This window comes from Sturnus vulgaris, chromosome 2 (genome assembly GCF_052056855.1).
Source record: "Sturnus vulgaris isolate bStuVul1 chromosome 2, bStuVul1.hap1, whole genome shotgun sequence".
NCBI lineage: Eukaryota > Metazoa > Chordata > Aves > Passeriformes > Sturnidae > Sturnus > Sturnus vulgaris.
The window spans coordinates 58,449,296-58,476,995 of NC_142244.1; the positions used below are offsets into that span (position 1 = coordinate 58,449,296).

The 27,700-nt window shown below is 42.2% G+C and overlaps 1 protein-coding gene across 3 annotated transcripts in view; it reads left to right on the plus strand.

The window, feature by feature from the left end:
* The first annotated feature begins 12,285 nt into the window (after nt 1-12,285).
* LCP1 (lymphocyte cytosolic protein 1) overlaps nt 12,286-27,700 on the plus strand; it is a 48,064-nt gene continuing 32,649 nt past the window's right edge. For 2 of the 3 annotated variants that reach the window (XM_088159686.1, XM_088159688.1), the window contains exon 1: nt 12,286-12,349. The gene's annotated coding sequence lies outside the window, so the exon portion shown is untranslated. The remainder of the gene's footprint in view (nt 12,350-27,700) is intronic. The other variant, XM_088159689.1, reaches the window with a different exon arrangement.

Below are 27,700 nucleotides of genomic sequence, written 5' to 3' on the forward strand. Positions count from 1 at the left end.
AAACAAAATGTATTTACAAGAAATGTCAAGATTTATTTGCAAGACCTTCTGTAGCTTGCAAAAATGTTGCCATTTTGACAAATAGGTCCTATATGTAATTTCTGGTCCAGGAATAAAGGTTTTTTTTTCTTTTTTTAAGCAATGACAAGCCTTATGATGTAAAATGACATAGTGCTAGGAGAGAGAAAAAAATCTCTCCAAGTATCACTGGAGGAAACACAGGGTCAGCATATAATTTCATTAATTTTACATGGGGCTGAGTCTGCCTTTCATTTTGATTCAACTATATATACATTGATACAAAAAAGACCTTTCAGAGCAGAAAGCACTGATACCATCACTGCTCCAGCTGCATCCCAGGTTGTAACAGAATAACATAACATGAGATCTTGTATTTCTTAACTATTTTATCTCATTCACAGTTCCTCTGCTGCAATCCAGATAACTTTTCACAAGGCACAGGAGACATGACTCAGTCTGAGACATGAGGTTTCTGTAGCATGATGATAAGCAAGCATGGAAACAAAAGGGAAGTCTTCCAAATCTAAGTATGTTCCCATAGTGATGAGCCAAAGTCCTTTGCCATACCAAGGTCCACTGCAGCAATCACAGACAGTAAAACCATGCTGGAAAAGAAGCTGTGTCAAAAACTTTGCGTCGTCCTTCTAAAATTGTGTGCGCACACCCACAGCAGCTCAACCACCTCACTCAAAATGCAGATTAAAGAACTTATCTGCCCTCAGAATGGCTGTGGTTCATCACTAGAGAAGATGCTTAAACGTTCCAGCTCCACTTCAGCATAGGCCACACCACTGCAGAGAAGTAATTACTCTGGCCTTAATGCACAGTCTGCATGGCTCCCATGGGGAAGGAGGCAGGCACGTCAAAAATAGAAAGATGTGCCGTACAGGGGAGTGAGATGGAGAGAGAGCAGAGAAAATGATTCTGCAATTCCCAGAAATGGAGCTGACATAATTTTGTCTCAGCTGTGAGCTTCAGGTCCATCCCCCTTGGCTTGACACACGGCCACAATATGAAGCTGCAATGCACATTTGCCTGGAGGACAGGTGGCAGTGTAAAATCCTAGGAACCTCAGACACAAGGAAATATTTGCATACTTGATAAATCTCCCTTAAAAGTGATTTCACATGCTTTAGTTACACTTGATTTCTGGATTTGAGCAAACCATGACATACCCCATTTTATATAATGGCCGCCTCTGATCAGCATTAATTTCCTGTGAAAGAATGGATCACTTACGAACTTCCAGTCTCCTAACACTTTACTGACTGGGGGTCCTCTCCTTTGGGTTCTTTCTGGAGAAGCAAACGGCAGCCACGAGTGAGCTTCTCGGGCTAATTCTGAATATTATTGTTTCAGAACAAGGGGTGTATGAAGTTATTTTTTGTTCAGAGGAATTTTAGTGGAAGATTCAAAATCTCAGGTGGCAAAGCAGAGAGCTGGTTCTCGTCAGTGTTCAAACATTTGATTTTTAAGGAACTTGAGAGATCACTAGGCATTTATGGGCTCTTCACACCATATCCAACCTTGACCACATTATTGTTGTCCTAATTCCTATTTGGTGAATTAATAAACCAAGCTGGTTTGTACATAAAAATGCTAGGTGTTTCTCATAGTGCACCTAACATTCTAGACAAAATTGTACATACAGTACTTTTCTAATGATAGTTTAAATACCTGGGTTGTCTGAAAAATCATGTGGATTTTTGTGGAAAATGGAATGTGAGCATCTGAATGTATTAGACATGTATATACAGATAAAATCAACATTAAGGTCAGCAAAGAACAACTCTTGTATGAACTTTTTTTTTTTCCTATTGGGTAGGTCCTCATTTTAATTTTTATCTGACCAAGACTTCACACTGCCTAAAACCAACCATACATGGTTTAGAAATACATCTTCTCTTTCCTTATCATACAAATCAAGAGTATGTGAACACGTAAGGTCAATTGAGGGAATGATCATATTTTGCAGAGGAATATTTGATTTACAGCTATCATCAAGATTCTTGCAAATAGTGGCTGGTCTACACTCCCCACAGCTGTTTCTGCTATGCAGTTATCATCTACTGGTTTTGTTTCAATTAGACTTTCCTGTAGAACAGGATTAAGAAGAGGGAGAGGGGGCAGTGGGGCAGTGAATCCTTCTAATGTATTTGGTGGCACAATTACTATCCCAGCATGGTCCAGAGCATTGTGATGTACAGATCTGTTTTTATTTTCTGTTGTTTATGTACCTGAGGTTCTTGATGTCATTAAGAATAAAGTTAACATCATCATAGGCAACATCTAGATACTAGAGATCTTACAATAAAAACAACCTACAAAGAAATAAAATAGAATGATGAATTAGAAATTAAAATTAGAAATGACAGAGAATAATGGAGTCAGAAAAATATAGGCTGAAGGGGACTTCTGGAAGTCATCTAGTTCTGCTCTGCAGCTCACAAAAGGAATAGTGAAAGTTTTCAAAAGAGAGGTCTGACTGCTAGAAGTACCTTAATTTATGTCACTTACCTGACATTTTATGGTCTTATATAATTGGCTGTATACGCATGATGAGTCAGAAAAGCAGAAAGGGTGAGGATCAGGTTTCTTAAAAGTTTGGGAAAATACTGGATTATTTGTTTAGTCCTGTGCTCCTGAGGGAGATATCTGAAGGTCTAAACTGGTGCTTCTCTGAGCAGAGTTTGGCCAGAACTCCCTTCCAGCCTGCATCTACAGCCCTGTTGTCCAAAGACAGTCTTTGCCCAGGCAAAAGCTTTATATCTAAGTCTATAACTAAACTGTAAAATTTCAGTCTTACATCACTTTAGTGAAATTATGGAAAATAAGCAGAACATACCTGTATAGGGAAGAAGTGCAAGCTTTTGAATGACAGATTAAGGCAAACAAAGGTAACCATTAAAAGGGTCGAGTCTGGAAGGTGAAACGAAACGTAGGCCCAAAAGAGACATGAGCTGATACATTGAATAAGCTTCATAAAGTAACACTCTCCCACGTTGTTCAACTGTGTTCGACTTTCCTCTGTAACCTTCCTAAGGCTAATATACTGAATATATTCACACAAGAAGCCTAGTCAAGTTCTGGACCATACTCATCCTCTAAAGAGTATCCAAACCATTCAAACATGCAATCAAAAACATCTCCAGTACCCAGGCAGAGAAACTCTTCTGCAGCTTTTTGCTCTTTTATCAAAGTCTTTCATTTCTAAGCCAGTAAGTTTTATACAAACTCTGATAGGAGAACACCAATTCTGCATTCTTATTATTATTGTTACATACACTATCTCAAACTACACAGATCTCAGGATAATATTTTGCTATTGCCTTGCATAATTTCAAATACACTTTAATATATATCATCTGCCATCCAGTTCCATATAAACCAGAACTTAATCCTTTTCACAAGAGATACAATAAAGTGTATCTATGCAATGTACACTACTAATTAATCCCTGTAGTATTATCAAATATGAATCTAAGGGTTCCAATAAATATGACAAAATCGAAGGGTTCCAATAAATACTTAGATAAGTGTAAATAATGAAGATTACTATAATGAAAGAGAAGTTATATACTGTATTGGAGTTCAGAATATCCTTAGATCCCTGGCATCTGCTTTGCAAGGAAAGCAATGCTTCAGTGCTGAAGATTTCCCAGGGTAGTAACAGATAGTAACAAATAACTATAGTCAGAGTAAGAAAGCATTGTCTGTATTTCAATAAAACTAAAAACCCAAGTGAAAATGTTTTTTTTGTGTAAACAAAAATCTACAACATTGTGATTGTAAAGATGAAAAACATTTCCAGCAAAAGTGAATATCCAATTCAGACGTTCTCACTGGTAGCTGTGAAACATTCAAGAGATGTAGTATGAACAAGAGAGTCTGAGGAAAAACTGATGTCTAGGTCTCAAGTGGAAGTGTTGCTTCTTGTAGCAGAAAATTGCTTTTAGCCTTCAGGGTATATTCCTTAAAGATTCATTGCACATGTTGCTGTGTTCAAGAGTCAATAGCAGCTTACATTTAAAGTATCTTTTGGAATTGTAACCTCATTGACAGAAAAGTGATCTTGTATTTTTTATCCTACCACTGCTTGAAAATTAAGTGCTTGGAATGATTTAAAATTAAATATTAGAGTAGCCGTGGGGATAAGTGATTTACATGTTTTTTTTCTGCAGTACCCCTGCCTTAAATTTTCCATTGTTTATTTCTTCTTTCTTTTTCTCACCACCTTTTGCCATTTCCTCTGTACGTTTACTGTCTCATCTTCTTTATGATGCATCCTGCATGATTTTCATGGCACTTACCCAGCACTGCACCTATTGTGAAATTGTAATTCAACCCAAGTTATGTCAGCACCATTCAAAGTAGTTGGTTTGACATTTTGCTGCCTGAGTAGACAGGAAGGCTTGCAGCAATGCCTGGCAAAGACCAACATCCAGGATTGTTATTCTTATGAACTAGATCTGGGAAATACCTATCATCATTCTGCTCTGTTGGGAAACTTGCTTTGGAGGGAATCAAGCATCTTGTTATTTCATGCAAACGTGTAGTTTTGGGCTGCAAGTGTGTTTGCCCATGGATATTTTCTTGGCTAAGGAGATAGGCATATCTCTGTTGGAAGCATATGAAGCAAGAACAAATGTGGTCAAACAGGCTGTGGGTTGCCAGGCTCCAGCTGGGTCTGAAGAAATGGTCCTTGGAGTTGGATTTGCACTTGACCACGGCAAATCTGATGAAGGGACTGGGTTGTATCTTTACATTGGATTTTGAAGGGACTGTGGAAAGCATGCTCATTGCTGAGGGAAGTATCTGTTTGCCTGACTATCCCTTGAGCTTTTCTTTTCCATATTCATTATTTGTGATCTTTACTCTAGTTGGATATTTGTCCACAAAGCCTTCCTGCTGAAGACAGGAGAAAAAACAACTTTTATAATGAGGGATCCTCTGACATCCTTTGGGACCAAAAGATCATATGACAAATTCTCCATGCCCTGTATGGATCTTTCTTGTTCAGAGAAAATGCACCAACAATTAAGACCAAGCACCTCAGTGCTGCCAATCACAAAATATGTTAGTATATTTTTTCAACACAAGTGCAGTTCTACACACTGTACTGATGTGCTGTATCCAATAGAAGAGCTGGTTCAGAAGCAGGACAGAAAGGGTAGGTTTTCAGAGGTACCTTGTGAGTTTAATGAAGAATGAACAGTGTTTGCTCTCCTGTGTGTGAAATATGGCCATTTATATCACTGACAAGTAGCTATTTAGGGATCCTGAATCCATTTGCAAGGTGCCATGTGCCAGTGCAATGAAATCTTTCACCTGAGAAGTAGATGGGGCTCCTTTGGTGAGTGCTCTCCTCTCCTTATTCTCTATAGTGTTCCGTGTATCATCTAAAACTCATGATACTCCTACTGCATGGGAAAGGCAAATCAGGCAAATACCATAAGAAAAAAGCACCATGGAAGGGACATGTTTAAAGTGTGATGGCAAAAGTAAGTTCAGTCGTGGTCAAGGAAGAGGGAATTGTGAAAGGAGCAAGGGAATCATCTTCTAGAAATTGTCTCAACAGTGACTGCAGGATTGGACACTTCACAGAACTTCAGTCACAGGCAGCTTCACGGAATTTCTTCTGCTTTTTATAGGCGTTGTTTGTGTGACTGTGGTCACGAGGTGGATAATGTGTTAAACTGTTAGACATGCTTTAAGTCTACTTAAGAACTGATGAAGCTGGTTGAGACAAACTTGATCTGGGCCCCTTGCTTGCTAGAGCCTGGCTCAAGCAAGGGCTGACAATGAAACAATGCCTGGAGTGACCTCTGATAAAGGTCTTTTAAAGCTTTATGGCCTTTACAGCTGCCTCAGCAGGCAGAAGATGACGGAAGTGCTCTTTCTACCTCTGGTGGCAACTGTAAATTCTGACTGAAAGTAACAAACACCCTCATTAAGCCCTATTTGCATACAAACTTTTGCTCCTCCAAGAATACAAATGGAGGGAAAAGTGAACATGCCTTATATTTATGGCCACAGTCACCAAAACCCCAGCTATAACATGTGATTCTTCCACCTCACTGGGAAGGGCCAAAAGTTACAGTATCACCAAGGGAAGTTCCAGGACCGGAAAAAAATATTGGATGGGAGAGGGGAACCTCTTCCTGCTTTGGATTGGTCAAGACTGTGTCTTTCCTCTGCCCCAAAGGGATGCTTAGGTGAGCTTTGCCCCTTCAGCTACATTGGTGGGGATGTATTATATAGATATAATGTATATACATCATCTCTGTTACTGTACCTTTGGTAATGATATACACTAACACTCTGTGGTTAGTGTATTTATCACAATTCTGAACTTGCTTTCCTGTTGCTCCAATAAACTGCACTGGTTTTGAGCCTGGACTGTACAAGTTCTTACTGAATTTGATGAGGCTGATAGTGCCAAATTGGCTATCATCAGAAATTAAACCCAGCCACACCCACCCATCTGATCTCTGAGGACCAGCTGGAGTGCAAGGGGCTTAATTTTCTGGCAAATTTCTATATCCTTAATGTGACAGTTGGCACTGAGCCCTAGTGTCCTACACCACTGGGGTGGGTTGACCCTGGCTGGATGTCAGATACCCTCCAAAGCCACTCTGTCATTCCCCTCAACTGGGAAGAGGGGGAAAAATATGACAAAAGGTTCATGTGTGGAAGTAAGAACAGGGAGACATGGCTCGCCAGTTACCATCATGGGCAAAACTTGACTTGGGGAAATGAACTGAATTTATTACCACTTGAACCAGGACAGGGTAATGAGAAAAACCTCAAAATCTTAGAGCATCTTCTCCCCATCTCTCCCTTCTTCCTGGGCTTAACTTCACTCCTGATTTTTCTACCTTCTTCCCCTTGGTGGTGCAGGACGGGGAAGAGGGGCTGTGGTCAGGAGCTACCACAGTTACTGAAGGGCTTGGTCTTGGCCAGCAGTGGGTCCATCCTGGAGCTGGCTGGCATTGGATCTGTCAGACACGGGGGAAGCTTCTGCCAGCTTCTCATGGAAGACACCACTTTAGCCCACTCACTACCAAAACTGTGCCTTGGAAACCAAATAAAAACACTGTGTCAAAGGTTCATTTCATACACCTTTGTGCCAGAACTGGGCTCAAGGCTTTTCCACCAGGGCTATCTCCAAAAGCCTCATTTTGGAGGACCATTGGGTCCTGAGCTACTCCCTGATTTCTGAACAGCACTGCAGACAGCAGTCATTTAGTTGTGAACATTTTTTTCAACAAATACTTTGTAAATTATCCTTCACTGAGTCTCTTTCACAATGTTGATGCTCTGTTCCCTTAACAAGGGAAGCTCATTTCTTGGGACCTGCTGAGGGAGAAGTCACTCTTTATATCTCCCTGCTACATCTTAGCTCTCAAAGAAAGCTGGGACCACTGGCTTCTCTCCCTGACTTTCCTGCCCTTGGCCACAGTGTCTGACAGCTTCCAGCTCTCAGGTGGGCACAGTCCACTCTCCATGACATTTCTGCTGCTTTTTCAATCAACAGCCTCATTTTGTTACAGCCTCATTTTGTTACAGCCTCACTTTTTACACTGCCTCGTGAGGGAAAAGATAGTGACACCACAAAACATTGTCTTTTTTCCAGCCCAGGGCTTCTTCTCTTCAGTCTCAGTCTCACACTTCATGAAGCACAAAACAATTCCATTCACCAATTTGATAGAAGTACCATTGCTGAAGAGTTGCTGGCTGATCAATGGGCATGCTGCTGTATAAATATCTTTCAAGTGTGATAGTTACATTTGGAGAAATGATCCTTGAACAAACTTTACCACGAGCTCTTAGATTCCTGTCATGTTTCCCATATAAATACGGGATCTCTAAATAGCACTCATCAGTAATATGTGCTACTACAACCATAGCCAGCACAGCAGAACTTTGATTCCAGATAAAAGGTTTTTCTATCATTTTTAAAATGGCTTAAATCATTGATTCACAGCTCTGGTAGTGAGCCAGAAATATTTCCATCTGTTTGGGCAGCGCCAGACTGGAACTGTATTGTACCTAAATAGATTTTACCAGAATTTCAAAGTAATATCCAGCAGAGCTTAATAATATCAAGGGATATTATATTATCTGACTTTTCAACCTTACTCCTTTAACTGAGTTTTCTTGGCTATTTTTCATACTGTTAGAAATGTATTACTTTTAATATATTGCTACTCCTTTTAATTTAATATTACATAATGAGGATAAGTACAGTATGACAGTATTCTAACAAAATTAATATTCAAATTACTTACCATTTCTCTCAAACATCATAAAAACCATTTTTATTTATTTTCTTTCTCTTTGCCTGCTTCATTCACTCTGTGAAGATTGAGGAGTTTTAGCTGTTTAGATACTCCTACAGAATTACAGAAGCTAGATAGAAAAAACTCCAAACTTGATTTGATCTCTTTATCTCAGTCATAGAAACAGCATTGTTTTTCCATGCTACCACTTTATTCTACTGTGCTGATCTGAAAAAAAAAATTGTAAAATTTCTCCATTCTATTTTTTTACAGTGGCTCCTGAGGCCTGAGGTTGTTGATAGAAGTCAGTGAAGTTGCACAGATGTCAGGGTTCTTCTCTACAGATCTGTTTTCAGGAGTGGTGCCTAGTTTCCATCTCATTTATATATTACTTAGGTTAAAAATATTATAATCAGAGATGATGTTATTGTTTTTCACATTTATTTTTAAAGGTTAGTCCTTAAATATTTAATCAGTAGCTACTTTATATAAACTGGAAAAAGCTTTTCATTCACATATATAAGAAGCACATAAAATGCCTGGTTATTTCTGAAGCATACTGCACACCAAGTCCTTTGTTTTAATTAGAAATCCCTGATGCCTGTAAAATAGTATAAGCCAAGATATTTCTTCTCACGGGACTGTATATTCTGAGAAGAGCATGACCATCCCCCAGAATGTAATTTTTCCCATTTTATCTGAATCCAAGCTGTATCTCACTTCCCCTATGGTCTGACTCTGTGTGATCCAATTTTATTTTTCTTGACACCAGCAGTTTTTCATGTTATGTCTCATGTTTTCTGATGAGCTAAGTGGAATGCCTCTGTGATCCAGTGGGTAGCATTCAAATCTGATGGGTGGAAGGCTCAACTTCCAGGACCTGCCAAGAGGACTCTTCCCCAGTTTACATGAAGAGCCTCCCCGAGAGATGGAGGTCATATGGGTCATACTGCAGTCCCCCTTGCATTGCTTTGCACTAGTGGGTGGACTGCCAACCTGTTTTCTTCTATGTTCAATTTAGAGAACACATGGCATTTGTAACTATGCACCACAGAAACTGTCTGTGCAGTTTACCTTTGTCACCATTCTCCCTAGGAGCAGACAGTTTAGGAGGCAGAGGTCTGTGGAGCAGTTTTGGTTGCGCAGCCATTTCCTGCTTAGCCTTTGTTCCTGAGAGATAAATAAAGATATTTCAAAAATCAGAAAAATCTCACAAAGCAAAACAAAAGAAATAATCACGTCTAGTTTAAGGTGCTGAGTTATGAATGTCTGCTTAGATAAAACAGGTGATGAAAGAGTCATAACATGTGAGAACTGGCCAAAGAGGCATTTGTTCTCTTAGTGAGAGAATTAAGAGTTTTTCTTTTTATGATTAGTGTTTCAGGAAATAAATCAGTGACACTAATTAAAAAAAAAACAAAACAACAAAAGACCAAACCTATTCTATTAACTTTGAATGCTTGCATTAAAGAATGCTATTCAGCATTTGGGGTGGTCCTGTGCAGGACCATGGGTTGCACTTTGATGATCCATGTATGTCGCTTCCAACTCAGGATATTCTATAATTCTATGATTTATAATTCAATGGTTCTATGACCTCTGTCACAAAAGGTGAGGCAATTAGTGTTTTTAATCTCTGAGCCAAAGGAGGAACAGTAAAATAGAGAAATGCCCCATGCCAGCCATTGCAAAAGCTCCCAGAAACAGTTTTCTGCTGGATAAACAGATTTAATAAGGGCAACTATCAACCCTGGGAAAAGGCCGAATATGCAAGTAGTAATTTTATGCTTCTTTCTAGTTTCCTATTAGTTTATGACTGAATACAATGACACTGATTTCAAACAAAGAATCTCTGATTTGGTTTCAGAAATCCTCTTAGTAGTAGCCAATTTTAGCAAATCTCTTAGTCACTGTAATTTTCAAGATTGTCTATATCCTAAATTGCAGAGTATGTTGGCTATTTATTTTCTTCTGTAGGGCTGAAAACATCTTAGATGTTGTACAGTATAAAGACTCAGTCCTAAGGAACTGGAAATCAGAAGGAAAAGACAGAAGGGAAAGGACTGATTAAGGTGACTTTGACGAGAAACTGAAAGTGCCATCAGGAAGCTAATGGCTTACAGAAAGATTTACAATGATTAAGAAAACTGTCACAGACACCTAGAAGCAAGGACACCTCTAGACAATTTTTTTTCCACAGTAACTTGATTTGAAAGTAGATGAACTTGAGACGTAGGTGCAATTTTGCATGTGGACAAGATTAATTTAAATCAAGTGCAACATATAAAACTGTGATGGAAAGAAAAACAAATATTGTGATGAAAAGAAAAGTCCCGAAGTTAACAGTGAGCTCAGACTTGGCACTTAGTTATTGGGCTTGAATGGCACTTCAACAAGGATCTGAAGAAAGGAAGAAATTTGAATTTGAAGAAGTTGAATTTGAGGAGCAGGAACAAAACCCTATAATTATGTTTGTACTTGATACACTCCAGCTTAGCATTCCAGTCTTTTCCTCTTCAGGATAACATTTCTGGCACCTGCCACATGGATATTGCACAGGGAGTAATTCAGCTTGGAAGATACCTCAGGAGGTCTCTACTCCAAGCTCCTGCTCACAGCAGGGTTGAACTATAAGTCCTGAGCAGATTACCCAGATCTGTACTCAAGGATGGAGACCCCACAACCTTCTGGGCAACCTCTGGGCCTCCTTCCAACACTGATAAAAACCAAGACATAGAGTGCACACCTGACCAGGGCACACATCTGAAGATAAGTGTGCTCGTTTTCTCTCATGTATAGGTAACCTCTGTTGAAACTGGCTGACAGATCAAGGATGGTGAGAAATGGTTGCAGAACTGGTTATCAATGCCCTGAGGAGCACTGCCTGCAAAATTCCAGGAGGAAGAACAGACTGGAAAGAAATGAGGGCCTAGGATGGAACTGGAATGGAAGAATTGCAGAAGTGAGTATAATTCTATAGTTCTATGACCTCTGTCACAAAAGGTGAGGCAATTAGAGTTTTTAGCCTCTGAGCCCAAGGAGGAAGAGTAAAATAGAGAAATGCGTATTTCTCAGCACAGCTCAGAGACAGGGAAGGATGTAAAAAAACAAGAGGAAACCTGAAGTTACAGAGGCTGATGAGAAGAAAACAGGAGACTTAGTGGGAGGAGTGGGGGTGCAACATAGACAAGAAACCCCAGCGCTTCTGGCAGGGAAGAAAAGTAGAGGTGTTCAAGCCACTAGAGATAGAAAGGATAGAAACATGTCAGAGGGAGAGGGAACATGATTTTGTCTGAGATAAAACTGACCATTATATTTGGTGAGATTTTAGGTAAAAATCAAAGTTAAATCAGAAGAGAAACACATAATATTCTGAGTTGAAAAGGGCCCACACAAGGATTGAACCCACCACGTTTTGGTGCCACAAAGACATGACTTTAGTTACTGCTGTAGGTGCAATTTAGTTCAAGGCACCAGGCAGTTGAGCCACCAAGACTCATCGGTGCCGCAGAAAGGAGAACAGAAAACTGTAGTGAGGAAATTGAGAGTGGTGAAGGATGCAGGAGCAAAGGAAGGATATGTCTGTGACGAACCCTGCCAGGCTGCTCCTTACTGTGGGTGAAGAGCAAAGTCAGGGTCTGAAGAGGTGGAATAAACAATTCCCGACAAACATTTGTGGATCAAGAGAAACCTGGATACAGCTGTATTCTACTCTAACCATGCACAAGTGCCAGGAACTTTCTGCTGCAGAGTATCAAAGCCGGAGGAGAAAGCCCCTGTTCTGTGCATCAGCTTAGTGCACAACTCCTTACAGGGGCACCCTTTAACAGCGCATCTCACCGAGCGGTGCAGTGACTGCCCAGCGCCACGCACCAGGCTGCTTTTGGGGACGATCCCCGGTGCAGGGGCGTGCCCGGGGCGTGTCGCAGGGCTGGGCGGGGCGCGGGCGGCGGCGGTGCCGGTGGGAGCGGGCGGAGGGGCTGCGGCTGCGGGAGCGCGCCCGCCCCCCGGCCCGGCATCGCCTGTTGCTGCGCCGCTCCTGGCTGGTAACTATCCTCTGTAACTGTGCTTCTGGATGGACGAGGTGGTGATGGATGGTGCTCCTTATTATTATTGGTTTTATTGCTATTATTGATATTATTATTATTATTTCCCCCTCGGTGCTCACGAAGAAAAGATTAAAGTTACTGTGAAGCGGACTCCTCCGAGAGCAGTTACCGCTCTGTCGGGGGGAGCGGCCGGCGTGGGGGGGCCCTGGGGACCGGGAGAGCGGTGCCGGCATCCCGGGATGATGCTGCCGGCTGCAGGGAGCGGTGCGGGGGTACTGGGATAACTCTGCTGGCTGCGGGGAGCGGTGCGGGGGTACCGGGATGATGCTGCCGGCTGCGGGCAGAGGTGCAGGGGTGGCTGAGGCGGCAGGTGCAGTGCAGAGCCGTGCCCGGGGAGCGGGGGAAGCGGGGCTGTGCTGTCGGAGTCACATTCTGCCCTAGCCCAGCAGTGCCGCTGACTGTGCTGGATGGGGCAGCAGGTGCAAAGCTGGTGCTTCTTCGTGCAAACCAGGTCGAGCTGAGCCAAACCTTTTCAAATTAATCTCGGCTATATAATTACTCTGAGAAATAGGGCCGGCACTGCAGTCCTGATTCAAGCGACTCCTAATTGATACAGTGTGATAAAAATTTTAGCTGGGTACAAAGTCTTTTGAGAGTGACTTACAATTGCGGGATAGGGCAGAGAGAGAGACAGGAGAGGGCAGGGGTTAGGGTAGGACACTGAAGTGGAGGCAGTTTTAGCATCTCTGATAAGTGAAAATGTTCTTGAGGTTGCATTTAGGGACTGATGAGTAGTCTGCATCTGTGTTCATTACCACAGTTTTTGCTGTAAAAAATTGCTTCCCTCATAGATTTAATCTCAGTATTTATTTTTTAAATTCACTTTTGTCCACAGGGTTCATTAAGGACAACTTCTTTATAGCTGTAATAGTTTTAAAAATTTCTGAAGGGCACTTCCTGTGCTTCACTATGGAAATGAAGACGCTGGTTTGCATGTTGCAGATGACTCTGCTGTTTGTCTCCTGCCTGCAAGGTTAGCGTTTCCCTACCAGGCTGGCAGCAATCAATTTCCCTCTTTCCTCTGCTTCTCTCCTTCCTTTGCACGTATTCCACTGAGTAAAGTGAGTGGAATAGGCTGAGGGGAAAATTTGGATGTCTTTCCTCAAAAGAAGCTGCATAAATGAAATAAAAGGCATGGCTGCAATATGCATAATAGGTGCCAGAGAAGATTGTTTAATGCACCAAAGCATTTACATTTTTCTTTATGTAATTGTCATTCAAGGATCAATACAGTGCCCGAGTGATTTATTTCATCATTGGCTTTTGTGCTTAGCAGTGCAAGGTTGAAAGGAAAACGTCACCACAAACAAATCCAACACATTATCTGTGTGCCATGTGGAACCACGGGCTCTCCCCTGCTGGGCTGTGTGCTCTTCTGGGCAGGAGTAGCAATGGTTGTATCTGCACTGTGGAGCTGCCCTCCCCTGTGTGGGCTGGTGGGACACCTCACTGCCCCCCCTGACACCCCTGTCTCCGGGAGGTGGAATAGGGGAGTGCATGTTCGCCTTTGGGTTTGGGCTTAGGGTACAGCTGAGGTGAGCATCCAAATCTGGGAGCTCAGGCACACTCCTGAGTGCCCTGGTCAGATGTAGGTGTGTGCAGCCTCAGGAAGGCTAGGAGGATACCCAAAGGGTACCAGCATCCTCCTGCTTAAACATATTGCCTGTGCTCCTGCCATTGACAGTGAAATACTTGGTTGCAGACTTCCCTTGGAGGTAAATGTAGAATTGAATACAGGAGTGTGACTTAGGCTTCCTTTCCTCAGGAAGTTTTGCAAGGAGGATGAAATTTCACTTTTATAGGGATTTCTGGTCAAACATTTCCAGGCTGCTGTGGGACTGGGTTTTTTCTCCTTTCAGATGAGAGGAATAAGGTTGCCTTTGTGTTTGCAAGATCAAAGCCTGTCTTTTTTTTTTTCATTTCAGCATAAAAGATAATTACAAGAGCTGTGCTTAAGCCACCATCTCACTCAAAGGCTTGTGAGAGTTTTCCCTGGTGGGAAAGGAGCCCTTTTCCACTTTCTCTTCCAGAGCCTTCCCACAGTGATGGCAGGGGCCATGAGAGCAGCTGGATGATGGCACTGCCATCTCAGCAGGAGTCTGGTGTGACAAGACAGGTGGAGGGTCTGTGGCCTGGTCCCTTGTCTCTGTCATTGATCTCCACTGGAGATCTGTCTTGGGTGGGACTGGTGGGATGCTGCTGCTGCCATCAGCTACTTCCAAAGTGACTCCCTGTATTCCTCTAACAATTGTTAAGATGTAGTAACTGTGAATGAGAAGATCAACAATGGTGCCAGTCCAGCAATGGAGTGTGCTACACACATTATTCCTGAGTTAGACAATGAGAGGGAACTCAGATGAGACTTCCTTTAACACACTACTGCATCATGCAGGGCTTCCTGGCCATTAATGCTTTCTCCCTCACAGCCCATCACCATCTCCGTGATGGATCTGCAATTCCTGAATTTTCCTATGTGCAACACACACTTCAGGTAGCCCTTGATAAAAAATAAGTCCTCAGAAAACGCTTGCCCTCTGATCATCCATTCAAATTCAGAGAAAGAAGCAATGGGCTGACAGGGAACATGGATAGGGTTTTGTTGGGAGCACGTGCTTGGAGATCAAAGGAAGAAACTTGGAGCAAAATGTCTTTTATTTCTCTACAGGCACATGTGTAACCTGTACTACTACTGCTAAATATTCAGATTTCTTTATATATCCATTTTACAGATAACTAGCAGGTTTTTCTCAGGAAAATACAATCATTAATCCAAAACTGTAGTCTCTTCCTTGTTCTTAGAAAATCCATGTTTCCGTTTTGAGGGGTGGATGAAATAAGTACCAGTTGTAGCAGTGTGGATTACCAAAATATAATGAATTTAGGACCATGCTGCCAGTGTTCCTGCTGACCTTTAGCATTGACACAAAACTGGAAGACTGACAAATAGGTAACAGCATTACAAGCTTGGCTCAAGGGATAGATTTCTAAATTGATCATGGATTCTGCAATGAAAACATACTTCTTTTCTCTCAGTATTTTGCTTTTATTCAGGCTTTCCCCGTGCTGCCTGTAGGCAGAGCCCCTGACCCAGCCAAGAGCCCTGATGGGATGTTGGTCCCTCTGCATGCAGGCTTTAAAGTCTGAGTGAAATGGGGAATAGTCCTCATGTATGCATCTGCAGCCTCTAGACTTCCTCTCTTCTTTCTCTCTTACCTTGTAACCCGGTGACTCCGAGTATTTGCAGTGCATTCACTTCCTTCTCACTTACAAGAAGTCCTCTAGTCCATTTATTTCTTATGGGAAGAAAGCAGCCCACTAAATCAGCATTTTAAATAAACCCTAATTTGTATTTTAACCTGCTTTAGTCATATTTAATCTGTTTCTATTGTGAACATCCTTATAATTTTTTCCCCCTAGGGTTTTACTCTGAATCAATATTTAACATATTTCCCTAGTTTAAAATTGATGTGTCTTTGTTGGTTTTCATTATTGAACCTTCAATATTTACTCTTCCTTTCCTGTTGTGACATTTCAGCACTAGTAGTCCTTTATTAGATTGTGACTGTATGCCCTTGACTGTTTCAGGAAGCCACTGAAGTTGTTTGCAGGGCTTTTTGTTTAAAGAAAGTCTCAAAAGAAGGTCAACACGTCTCATTTAGCTCTTGCAAGCCCTTTCCTGCAGAAAGTGGACCATTTTAGCTGGGAACACTCATAGGAATGAGCTAAGTAAGCTTGCATTTACATCAGAAAAGTTTCCTTCCTCTTAGCATTGAATTTTAATTTGACTCACTGAGTATGAGGTTTGGGTAGGTGAACTCCAAAGTTTCCATCCCACCTACATATACACAGTCTTTCCTTCTTGGTGTATTTAATGTGTGTACCACAAGATGGAAAATCATGGTTAAAACTTTAGGGCCAAAATATTTGGGGAGAATTGTGTGGCAGAACATTTAACATTTACATCACATTTTAATTGGCAATTCAAAAAAAAAAAAGCTTTTTCCAAAGCTTTTGGAAAAGGAGGTCAGCATCATTCTGGAATTGATTTTCCCAAATATAAAGCACTGTAAATGCAGTGGTAAAAATATTTGTTTCCAAGACCTGAGTACTTTACAAAATGTGTTTGTTCCTACAGACAGAAATAGCCATATTTCTTATAATAGTGGAATTTCTTTCCTCATTATAGTTCCTGTCACCATGCTGTTATGTTGCCTAACCTTGAAATGAAAGCAGTTTTGTTAACTTTTTACAAATGCTTATTGCCATTTTGGGATTGAATTGCCTATCCCTCTCAGGGCAGATTAAAAAAAACCCAAAAAGTTTCAATTTTTTGTGTGTACTGGTAAAAGGGAGCCCAGTGTGCTGGGTAAAAGAGGAACTGAATGGGAAAAAATCTGAAAAAGAAGCCAGTTACTGCCTTTTTTTCGTTTGTTTTAATAGTTTTATATGGTCATCAATTTAGATAACAAGGAAACAAAACCCAGTGTCTGCTCTCAAGCAGAAGTTTCAAGTTGAATCACTGAGAACATACCTTAAAATAGCATCTTTAGAAGCAACTTCTTTGTTTCATGATTATGTGAAGAAACTTGAGAATATTCACTGAATTTTATATAGAAAAGATCCTGAATGACTGACTTTAGGAAGTTGTCATTGTAATTTTTCTTTTGCTTATGGGAAGAACTCCAAAGATGAGATTTCAGTGTATATTACAAATTCTTTTTTGTATTTACAATAAAATAAATAATTTATGTCATAAGTCAAAATCTCTTAATAAACTAAACATCTTTTACTCAACTTTTAAATTCAGAAGCATCTGCATTAGGCATCAGCGAGCTCTTCTAGCATTTTTGCCCTGCTGTTTTCTATACAGTCCTTGTTTGCATCACATTCTGTAAAGGCACGATTTTTTCTCTTCTTCCCCTCCCCATACATGTGCTATCTTTTTGTACAAGTGGGTGTCATGAGTTCACTCTTCCATTTCTTCACCTCTGTATCCAGGTCAGAGCTTTCAAAGTAAAACTTGGATTTCAAAGTACCCCGTTTAAGGCATCCAGGCATTCTAGAATCTCAGTTCAGCCAGGGTTAGAGAAAACAGCCAAGGAACACAGCATGAGCTTGGATTACATTTTGCAGGCACACTGAGGCCATTTGCATGTCAGTGACCTGATCAACTCGGCTCTAATGAGCAAAGTTAGTCAGAACTGTGATTAACACAGGAAATGTGAGCCAGGACAGCAGTGAGCAGCAACACCAGTTCATTTTTTTTTTTGCCTATGAATTGAAATGAAGTAGTTAATGTGTTCCTAAAAAAAAACAAACCCTAGTTTCCCTTAATAGCTCTTATCTTGGACCAGCTCATGAGGAGGAGTCTGTTGTAAGGCTAGGAGATAATTTAAAAGTCCCTGCAAGAGAAAAATACTATTTTGTACAGTTTGCTTCTTGATTATGGTGTTTTATATGATGAGGCAGTTATCAGTTTCTTTATTTTTATATTGCAAATGCAGTTCTTATATTGTCTGTTTGCCTCAGAGAGATTGCTAGGTCATGAAAGAGATACCAAAGGAGAGATACTTCCCAGAAAAGGAGGAAGAGATTTATAGTCAATTAGAGAGAGAAAATGTCCTTACCAGAGATCCCTTAGACCCACCTTCAGTCTCCTGTAAGTAACAGGATAGATGACACTTTTTACTTCTGGTTTCTACTATCAGAAGGAATCAAAATATTTGTTAATATTTATCACATCTTTTTAGACAAATAGCATCGTTCTCTTTCCTTCTTTTCATTTTGGGTATTCATTCAATTAAAAGGGCAGTGCAGTCTTAATGTTGTGATACACCAGTAAGCTCCAGTAATTTTGTGTGAATGCTACACACTTAGATGAGAGATTAATTTTTCAAGCAAATTCAAAAGCAGCCCTTAGATGAAGGTTGTCATTTTACACTGGTTTTCAGATAACCCCTGTTTGCTGCAAAGTTGTGAGTGCCCAAGTATTTACCTGTGTATGCAGTTCTTATCTAAATCCCAAAGTCCAGACTTTGTGAACATCCACTTTCAGAATTATGTGCACAAGATAAACAAGCAGAAGATCAGAAGAGGAGCAACCAACCTATAATTAGACCACTATTTTACACAGTGAGAAGTCTCTTTTGGACAAATGTTTTAGAAATATGTCTCTCTCTTATTTTTTCTTTTTTTAAAATTTATTCTTATTTTTTTGAATGGAAGAAGTAGAATAGATAAGTCAGCAGCAGCTCAGTTGAGCTAGCTTCTTTAAGTAGAGTCAGTTTTTTATCAGAGTCTCAGAATTTCTGCACTACTGTGCCTTCATTGTCTACATGCACATATTTGAATGGGTTCTTGCAACCAATGGTAACCAGAAATCCTAGTAGCTGATCACCATGTATCTGCCATGTATTTATTCTCTTGTCCTTCCTCTCAGAGACTTTCTTGTGGTAGGATGTGCAGGCTCTCTTGTGTTGGCCCAGATGCACAGAGTCTATGCAGTGGCATTGTCCCAGAAATTTTGGACAGAACCATGGGATAGTTTGAGTTGGAACAGACATTTAACCATCATCTTGTTCCAACCCCTCTGCCAATGGCAGGGACACTTTCCACTAGACCAGGTTGCTCAAAGCCCCATCCAGCCTGGCCCTGAAAAATTCCAGGAATGGGGCATCCACAGCTACTCTGGGTACCTTGTGCCAAGGCCATACCACCCTCACAGTAATTAATCTCTTCCTAATATCTGCTCTGAATACACCCTCTTTCATCTTAAAGCTTGTGAAAATTCCTTCTTCAACTGTCTTGTATGCCCCTTTAAGTGCTGGGAGGCTGCTAGAAAGCGTCCTTGGAGCCTTCTCTTCTCCGGGCTGAACAACCCAAATTCTTTCAACCTGTCTTCATAGGAAAGGTGCTCCAGCCCTCTGATCTTCTATGTGGCCCTCCTCTGGATTTGTTCCTGCAGGTCCATGCCCTAATGTAGGGGTCCCAGGTCCAGAGCTGAAGCAGCACAGGTAGGGGTCTCACAGCAGTGGAGTACAGGGGGAGCACCACCTCCCTTGATGCTTCTTTTGATGCAAACCACAAGCACACACCCGTTGTTTAAATGCTGACTCCTTTTGCAAGGGCGGGTAGGAAGACCTGCTGAAAATATGTCCTTTGGTAAAAGCTGGGGTTTGAGAATGCAGGTACCTGTGTGCTGGGAAGGGAAGCCATGAAGTTTTGATGTGAGGCTGCAGAGCAGCTGGTGGATGGTATCTCAGTAAATGCACAATAATTTCTTTCTCATTCATGAGTCTGCATCTCTTGCACTCACTGGATGAACATACCCTTGGGCACAGAGTAGCTGTAGCATCATCCTTCTCGTGCCTGCTGTCCTCACAGTGCTGTGTCCGGAAATTAACTTGGCAAAGGTGTTCCTGGGCTTTAAGCAGAGAAAGCCCACGGTGCTGGAATCCCACTGGGATATGGAAGTACACTTACTTTTACGATTAAAGACAACAGCTCTTCAGCAATGGAGGAAATAGAGTTTGCAACATACAGCTGAGACTAGTGTGGAAATGTAAACAAAAAGTAAATCTAGTATTTTCTAAGGCACCTGCAAAGCCTCTTGTTTAAATGTGATTTACAAGCCAAGAGTGTGCCCTGTGCAGCCGGGGATGCACTACAGTGCCAGCGTGCTGCTCAGGAGCGTGGTGGGTCTTACTTCTCTGAGCAGGAGTCAGGAAGAGATGGGGGTGTGTGGGATTGTTGCAAGCCATCGGGCCAGACCCCAGTTTTTCTTCCTCTTCCTGTTGCAGTTGCAGGAGCAGCTCACATGTACAGGAGAGAGAGGAACCAGGCAAATTGTGGGATTTTCTTCAGTATGAGATCTTTGCCTGAGACTCTGCTCGGTGTTTCTGTCCAGTGTTTCTGACAGCTAAAAATGGATATTTCATTACACAACTACTCAGTCATGTAATATTTAATGCTGTGAAGAGCTGAAGAACACACCTAGTTAAACCTACACCTTAGATACTTACCAGAGTAATGCTTAGAAAAGGATTTACAGTTCTTGTCCTGTCAGAAACACATTGCTGCTCATGGGAAGCTCATAACTCACCAGGTGGCCAAAGACACCGAAATGCCTGAAGGAGCATTAAACAAGAAAAAACAATTTTGACCAGCAGGCAGACTGCTCATGCCACTCTTGACACTGAACCCTCTTTGCCTTGAGCTATTTCATGGTTTGTGCTAATCTTTTATCTCAATTCACCCCTTCTATGTGCCTGACCTTTAGCCCTGGCTAACAAAGTGGCTTGAAATAAAGGCTAAGGATACTCCTTCCTTTTCCTCCACACTTTGCAACTCTCTGAATGGTAGTGATAGAGCAAACCATTATTCTGTCACGTCTATCCTCTTACCTCCCTCTCTCTGTCATCTGGCAGAGTGCAAGACCTTTGGGAACTCTATCTTTTCCTCTGTCTTTCTTCAGTTCTGGGAATCACAGTGCCTGGAGTCTCTAGGATCTTTTGTAGAAATCAAGTGTAGGAAAAAAGAAGACAGAAAGATGGGAAGGAAAAGCTGAGCACCCAGGAGCATTCTGAAAAAATTCTCAGCTGCATTAACATGCTTGGTGTGCCAGGGAGAATGGCCAGCACTTCACAGTGGCTGAGGCCATTTTCAGCCTCAAGCAGCAATGTGGCTTCCTGTACCTGGTCCCAAATTTTGGGGTGGACTCCTCAGCCAGCTTGTGCATATTGCCCATGGCAGTGCTTGCCAGGCACTTCAGTGGGAACGTGGCCAGCAGAATGGGACTGGGGCAATCCCAGCCTCAGGCTCCCTGCATGCCCATGTCTTGTCCTTGGCACAGCTCCTGCTGCCTGGCCAGGGGCAGGGGTGGTGGCCATGCCTCAGTTGTCCATACAGGCCAATTGTCCACTTACAGGTCACAACCTACAGGTCACCTTGGCCAGTGAAAATCTGCAGAGATTTCCTTCATCTTCAATGTGTCCAGGGGTCTGTATCTCTGCTGTTTGGGAGCAGCTGAGCTCAGAGTTGATGGAGTTTGACATTCACTGCATGAGGCATGGATAAACATCCAGGAAGGGGCTAAACAGATCTGCCTGAGCTCATCTCCAGAGCCATACTGCTCCCTCGCTCAGCTGTGCAATGAGGAATGGAAACTGGGCAGCAAAGGCAGGTGGAGCTAGTGACACTGTTCCCTTTGGGGTTTTGGTTTAGGGGATGGGTTGTGTGCACCTGTTCCCTTCTGGTCAGTGGGTGCCTGTGGAAATGGACCTCACTGATGGCTTGGGGGTGGCCTGCAGAGATGCCATGGTCTGTGCATTTATTTAGTAGGATGCAGAGATGAATAGGGCTAAACACTCCTTTTGCTGTTTATACAGGGGATTATTTTTGGGTGGCTCTCTGGAACAGCTTGGGTTTTTTTCCATGCTTTGTGACAGCAAAGAGAGCAAAGTGACTACTATATGTGTCACTTGGGTAGCACAGGGCTTTTCTCCTGAAATACCTTGGTTTCTAAATTTCTGACACCACACACATACAAGATCAATACAGTTGTGAGTTTTCGTTTGCTACTGAATTGTTTAACATTTCAGTTTCCCCCGTGACTCTTGAATGCTTTGTCAAAAGATCAATTAATGTTTGTTTCAAATTTCTCTTTTAGGTAAGGCTCCAGCTAAAATTTTGTTCTCTTTTTCAAGAACAGTCCTTTAGGGGCTCTTCTGAATCTTTTGACATTTGAAAACACACCTGATGTCTTTGCCTCATTAGCTTTCAGTGTGCATTGGCCACAGCAGCACAGAAAATGGAGCAGTGAGGATGCAGGAAGGAGGAACTCCTCTGCTTGTCTGTGGATGTGCTCTGCCTGTTCCCTCGTGATGCAGACAGCTCCTGGATGATACCCACAGGGAGCAACACACGCAGCACCTCTGGGATCAAACTCATGCACCAGACACACATCTGACACTTCACTGTGCTATTTGCTTTCAAGTGGTGGATCTCCCATCTCTCTGCACTCCCTCAAAAATCTTTCAGTGAGCAAAATTAAAGTCTGGCCTTCTCTTTTATAACATGTGACTTCTGTAGGATTTCTAAGTTAACAACTATCCCAATATCAAAGGTCTTCCTGTCTATATTCTTAGTCAGGTGATAAATATGTTGATTGCTAAAACTTGTGCAGGCTGCCTCAATTTTTTGGTTATATGTGTCTTGGCCACTGTTACTATCAAAGCCTGGCTACTACTCTAGAGAGAGAGGTTTTGAGAATAGGAGCATGCTTTTGGGTGGAAACCCTTCAGTTGCCTTGAGGGATTTTGTATTCACATCTTTTCTAGCATTATCTCAGTGGATCATCCAAGAAATATCACCACTGACCAGTAGGAGAGGAAGGTGTTTGACCCGGAAGATGAATTTAAAGGAAAAAAAAAAAAACAAATAATCAAGGAAAAGCTTATTTTTGCTTACTTGAGATAAACAATGCTGATACTGAAAATGTGAAGGAATCATAACTGTTGTTTTGTGGTGCCAGCTATAACCAGTGTTTCTTATTGCTTGAGGGGGCAACATTTCCCCCTTCCAAAGCTTTTTCCTCTTGTATTTTTAATTTATATGTGTCATGGAAGAGATTAATCCTCAATACAAACTGTGACTCAGAAGTCTAGTTAATCACTATGTAAAAAGCATTACAAGGACTAGATTTGTTCACATTCCTTTACAAAAATAGAGATGTAACAGGTAAGAGTTTGTTGGATTCAGGACTTTTGTGAAAAGCCTAACCTCAGATCACAGAATGATAGAATAATAGAATCACAGATTGGAAAAGACCCTTAAGATAACATTAAATTCAATGGTAAACCAAGCACTGTCAAGTCCACCACTAAACCATGTCCCTGAGTGTCACATCTACACATCTTTTAAATACCTCCAGGGATGGTGACTCAACCACTTCACTAGGCAGCCTGTTCCTGCCTAGGGAAGAAATTATTCCTAATAACCAATATTAACCTCCCCTGGCACAACCTGAGGTCACTCTTGCCCTGTCATTGTTACTTGGGAGAAGAGATTGAGCCTCCCTACAGCTTCCTTTCTTACAGTTGTAGAGAGATCCCTCCTTTATTTGATTTCCATATGATGCCTCCACCAATGAAAACTCTCTTTTTTTTGCAAAAAATGCTATCTTTTTTTGTCTTCTTGCAGCTTCAGTAGATGCAGGACGTGTTCCTTCTGAGCAAAAGGCTGGCACCCAGCACAGGGCATGAACAACCTAGTGCTGGCTTTCACCCTTCACCTGCAGGAGGATGACAGGTTCCCCCTGATGCAGCTCCAGAAGCAGAATTGGCTCTGCAAACACAACCATGGCAAGGCTGGAAATAAAACACTTTCAGTTTGGAGGTGCAGAGGGAAATATTTTTTTTTTTTCAGATGTCCTGTAGAAACCCAGCAAGTTCCTTCTGTGTTGTGCAAAATTTCCCGTCCTGACAGGGAACTCGTAACTGCTTGTAAGTGTTTCTGAGCAGCAGTTCCAGTGCAAAGCTTGGGCCCCTGGCTTGCACGTGAGAGGCTGCAGACAAGAAGTGGAGATCCTGATCTGAACACCCTTACAAATTTAGTGAGGAATGTTGGCTTCAAAGCTTGAGAGCAAGCAAGCAGAAACTGCCACGGTAGCAGTGAGGAAATGACAAGAGGTAGATGGAAAAGCAGGGGAAAAAAAGAGAAAATGTGCAAAGGAAAAATGAGATAATAAAGAGAAAATGCCAAAGAAAGAGGAAGATACACAAGAATAGAGCTTTTTAAAAAGCTGAGAAAGAAAAGAAGAAAACTAAGCTAAACACAGAGCAGACAGCCTAGGATGTAAAAATTCTAATGTTTAAAAATCTACAAAGTCAAACCCTATAAAGTCAGAGTGTTCAAAAAGACACATATGCAAGTGAACCTATGTGCACATAACATTTTGTTTAGTCTTACAAGTATTTGTGTACAAATTTTCATCTGGATCCAAAGGAAATTGAATTATTCTTTTCTTGGCAAAAAGCTGTCTGCTATTCAGGAGGGCAGTGTAATTTATAATCATGGGGTTTTTTCTCCTTGGTTTTTCTCTGCCATGGTTTGCAGCAGAAGACAGGTACTTGAAATTCTGGCAGTAGGCTGGCAGTGCCTGAGTTTGCAGCAGAACAGCTTTATCTTGGTTGTGACACCCACGCTGTGCAGGGCAGGGGCCCTGGGAAAGCCCATTCTGCTACTGTGTCAAAGCTGACTATGGTTCACTCATGAAAAACTGAGTGAGATTGAGGCTCACTAGTACAAGAAGGTTGGTTAACCATGAGTCAGCTTCTGCCAGATCAGATTCTCAAAAATCATTACTTTGTTTCCTCACAGTTTTGCAAAAATAACTGGCATAACAGGTGTAATTAAAAATAATTTTTTTTCCCATCTCTTTCTCATGCTTCTTACTCCTGTAAGCCTCCAGCCAGCTTTCCCACCAAAGCAATATTTTCATGTACTTCCTCCCATCACAAAGTTGAATTATTTCCTGGAAGAAACCCAGGAAAACTAGAGAACACATTGGACTGAGTTAGGGTCTAACCAAGACACTGGTTTTCTTTTGTAGGACTACCAAAACAGGATAGACAGCATGGTTACAACAGCCTCCATGGATTACACTTTTAGACCCATATCCATCAGGGAATGGATTTATCAGCTGGAAGAGTCACTTCCAGTCACTGGAAGGAAACTGCATTTCCAGTTTCTCTGCTGGAAATGTGGGACTTGCACGATTTCCTGGGAGAGCCCTGGAGGTGTGCCCTTCTCCCACTGCAGCTAGACCTGGGAGCTGACAGTGGCCAGGCTTCTCCAACCTCTTCTTGTCACTCTGTCACCAAGTAAAACCTAAGATTAGCTCATGCACTGTTATTAATATTTCACTAGTACTCCCCTTTGCAGCAAATGGATGGTTTTGATCAATTATTCATTGCTGGGCGTAGCCTATTAAATTTGAAGTGGGGTGTACGCTTTCCTGTTATTTATTTATCATTGCTTTTATTTTACAGGGTGTTTTTTCCCTTGCTATTTCATTTTTCACTTGCTTAAATGCCTCTCCTTCAAAGTTCAGACTGCTTGCAGGAAATTAGTCTTGTGCCTTATGACTTTTAAGTAAGACTAGGCTCTCTGCAAGGGCCTGAGACTGAGCCGCAAAGAAAACTTTCAGACCCACTCCGTCACTTCAGGCCAGAAGATCTCTTTGAAACAAATGACTTGGGCAATTTGGTAACAAATCTAACCTGTCAAAGCTCATCCATGGCCTCAGAGCTGTCTGCTTTTTGTTTCAGAGGGATATTTGGCTACTTCTGCAGAGGGAACAACCTGCAATCAGTCGTTGCCCTGTCCCCTCCTTTGCCAGTGGGGGCTGTTCTATTGGAACCCTCCTGCACACAGGTTTTGGGGAGTGTAAATCTTCCTGGGCTGGTTGCAGGTTGTATCCCCTAGTTAGAAGTGGCCTTTTGCTTTGCTTTGTGAAAACAATCTATTCATAGCTTATTTGATTTCTGTGGCTCATCTTGATTCACCAGTAAGACAGATTGTAGTGAAATTGAATTAAAGATTTCCTTAGAAGACTCTAAGACAGATTTCAGAGTTTAAGGCTTGAAAACTGAAAGCTGCACAAGCATATGAAATCATAAACCAGTCTCCCAGCTAAGCTTTAACAGGCCATTATCCTCCTGATGATTCCTGTTTCCAGATCCAGGGGAAAGGCTGAGGTTTGGAGCGCTGCTGATCTGAGAATTACCCTACCAAAATCACATTTTTCAGTGTGACAGAACTTCTTTCTACATTCCTCTTTTTCCATCCAGCCTTGCCAGTATGCAAGCTTGCGTGTCCCTCCCTGACCAAGCATAAATATCTTGCTGCTGCTGGGCACTCGAGGCTCCCAGATTTGCTGTGTGGCACAGGCTTCCCTTCATTCACACCTGTGTGCATGGCATGGGCCATCACCCTTCACCCTACCTGCCCCCCTCTCCATGCAGCAGCCGTGCAGGTGTGTAAGAATGGAATATCATGATACCATGATTCCACTCCCAGCAGACCCCAGTATCCATGCTGTGACAGGTTCAATGGGATCACCCAGCATTGCTTTGCATTCTCAAGGCAATGTCTGGCATATATCATGCAGTGTAAAAGGTCTGAGTTTCACAAAGCCCCAGTCTGTAGTATTCTCTCTCCTGCAGAGATCATAGGTGGCATTTCAGGGTACACTGCTAACACAGACCCAGCAGTGGGTCAAATTACCAACTTGCACCTGAGCACATGCCATCAGAGTAATGACTCCTGCTTCACAAAGACTCATTTACCTTTCAACAGCATTGAAGGTCTCAGGGTCCATATTCAGAGGCAGTTCAGTGCTTAAATCACTAGTGGTTGCAGGAAGTGTCACTGACTTTCATCGGAACAAGGACAGAGTCACACAAAACAAAGGTGCAATTCAGATAGCATCAAACTGTAGTGGGAATTAGATCAGGTCCTGTGTACTCATATATGAGCAAGGTATTATTTGTTAAAAGGAAATAATTTTAAAATTATTTTCATTTTTTCATTTGCCCTGTATTTTCATGGATCAGGATGTTCCCCTCAAAGGGTTCATTTAAAATTGTGCTGTCATTAAGTCAAAGACACTTTGCAAGGTCCACTGGAAGCTTTCAATCAGAAGATCTGTGCTGCAGTCCCCACTCTGGTCCCTACCACACTTTTCCATCCCAAAGCATGGTCTACAGCCTGTGACCATATCAGCTGTGGTGAGGAACACTTTGCATTATGTGAGTGTGATTTTGCAAAGTAATGGCTTTTGGGGAATTTCCTGAATCAGAAGCAACCTGCAGGAAGGCAAAGTTCTTGGGAGATTGCAGTGGGCAGTTAAAAGTGTGAGAGCCAAGAGGTGAGTGTGCCAGGAAAGGCCACCACAGGAATACACTTCCCTAGTGCCCATAAGGAAACCACTGACCTACAGCAGACCCCAGCTCCCTCCTCAGCTGGGGATCCCTGCAAGCCCCTCCTGGCTGCCAGAACACAGCACTGCCAAGTCAGATGAAGCTGCTGGACCTCTTCTTAGGCAGGTGCCACAGATCCTTCAAATATAATTCCCATTCATGGGTGGAAGTGGGATGCTGCATGCTTTTTGGGTTTCCACCTTGCTAACAAACATCCACGCCTCGTGCAGGAAGTTTCTGCCCTTCCCGAGGCTCCCCAAGGCATCTGGGGGTGAAGGGGAGGAAGGTGAGAACCTGTTGGCTGGTG